Below are 1,923 nucleotides of genomic sequence, written 5' to 3' on the forward strand. Positions count from 1 at the left end.
ATTACTTCATTTTTCATAGTTTTCTTGCATTGTTCTTTTCATTTCTTTTCCAAAAGTTCCTCTAATACTCTTATTTGATTTTGAAAATCGTTTTTTTTTGTTTTTTCTAAAATATCTTTTTATGGTGTTTGAGGTCGATCACAGACCAGAGAACAGGACAGGAGAGGAGTAAACACCTCTCCTTTGATCATACCAGCTTAGAATAACTGAAAATTTACAGGTCTTAGAATTATCTCTCCTTCCAGAGAAGGCCCTCATGCCGCTGCTGCAGCCATGTCTCTTGTGATCCCTGAGAAGTTCCAGCACATTTTGAGAGTGCTCAACACCAACATCGATGGACAGCGGAAAATAGCTTTTGCCATCACAGCCATCAAGGGGTGGGTCGCAGATACGCTCATGTAGTACTGAGGAAAGCAGACATTGACCTCACCAAGAGGGCTGGTGAGCTCACTGAAGATGAGGTGGAGCGTGTGATCACCATCATGCAGAATCCCCGGCAATACAAGATTCCAGACTGGTTCCTTAACAGGCAGAAGGATGTAAAGGATGGAAAATACAGCCAGGTTCTGGCCAACGGTCTGGACAACAAGCTGTGTGAAGATCTGGAGCTACCGAAGAAGATTCGGGCACATCGTGGGCTTCGGCACTTCTGGGGTCTCCGGGTTCGGGACCAGCACACCAAGACTACAGGCCGCAGGGGTCGCACCGTCGGTGTGTCCAAGAAGAAGTAAACAACTTCACTGGCTTTGTCTATTAATAAATAAGTTTATAACAGCAAAAAAAAAGAATTACCTCTAAGATAAAACCCCTGGAGCTTGGGACAGTGCACTCTCCACTCTGGAGATAGAGTCCTACCTTGACAAAAAGCTCAAAAATCAAGTAATTGGTTGGACAAATGAGCAAATAGTGTAAAAAATACTCAATAGAATATTACTTTGGTGACAAAGAAGATCAAAACATACAACCAGAAGAAGACAGCAAAGTCAAAGCTCCTACTTCAAAAGCCTCCAAGAAAAAATATGAATTGGTCACAGGCCATGGAAGAGCTCAAAAAGGATTTTGAAAATCAAGTAAGAGAAGTGGAGGAAAAATTGGGAAGAGAAATGAGAGTGATGCAAGAAAATCATGAAAAACAAGTCAACAGCTTACTAAAGGAGACACCCCACATAAAACACTGAAGAATATAACACCTTTAAAGACAGACTAACCCAAATGGCAAAAGAGCTCCAAAAGCAAATGAGAAGAATGCCTTAGAAAGCAGAATTGGCCAAATGGAAAAGGAGGGTTCAAAAACTCATTAAAGAAAATAATTCCTTAAAAATGAGAATGGAGCAAATGGATGCTAATGACTTCATTAGAAATCAAGGAATTGTAAAACAAAAGCAAAAGATTGAAAAAAAAGAAGACAGTGTGAAATATCACATTGGAAAAACAACGGACCTGGAAAATAGATTCAGGAGAGATAATGTAAAAATTATTGGACTACCTGAAAGCCATGATCAAAAAAAAAAAAGCCTAGACATCATCTTTCAAGAAATTATCAAGGAAAACTTCCCTGATATTCTAGAACCAGAGGGTAAAACAGATATTAAAAATCCACTGATCACTCCTTGAAAAAGATCCCAAAAGGAAAATGACTAGGACTATTGTAGCCAAATTCCAAAATTCCCAGGTCAAGGAGAAAATATTGTAAGCAGCCAGAAAAAAAAAAAAAATTCCAGTCTTGTGGAAACACAATCAGGATAACACATGATCTAGCAGCTTCTACATTTAGGAATTTGAGATCCTAGAATATGATATTCCAGAGGTGAAAGGAGACATGATTAAAATCAAAAATCTCCTATTCAGCAAAATTGAGCATAATCCTTCAGGGGAAAAATGAATATTCAATGAAATAGAGGACTTTCAAACATTCTTGATGAA

General features: G+C 38.6%; 1 pseudogene; it reads left to right on the top strand.

Moving 5' to 3' along the window:
- The first annotated feature begins 273 nt into the window (after positions 1 to 273).
- LOC118848326 lies at positions 274 to 731 on the top strand (annotated as a pseudogene).
- Positions 732 to 1,923: the final 1,192 nt, after the last annotated feature.

This window comes from Trichosurus vulpecula, chromosome 4, assembly GCF_011100635.1.
Source record: "Trichosurus vulpecula isolate mTriVul1 chromosome 4, mTriVul1.pri, whole genome shotgun sequence".
NCBI classification, from domain to species: domain Eukaryota; kingdom Metazoa; phylum Chordata; class Mammalia; order Diprotodontia; family Phalangeridae; genus Trichosurus; species Trichosurus vulpecula.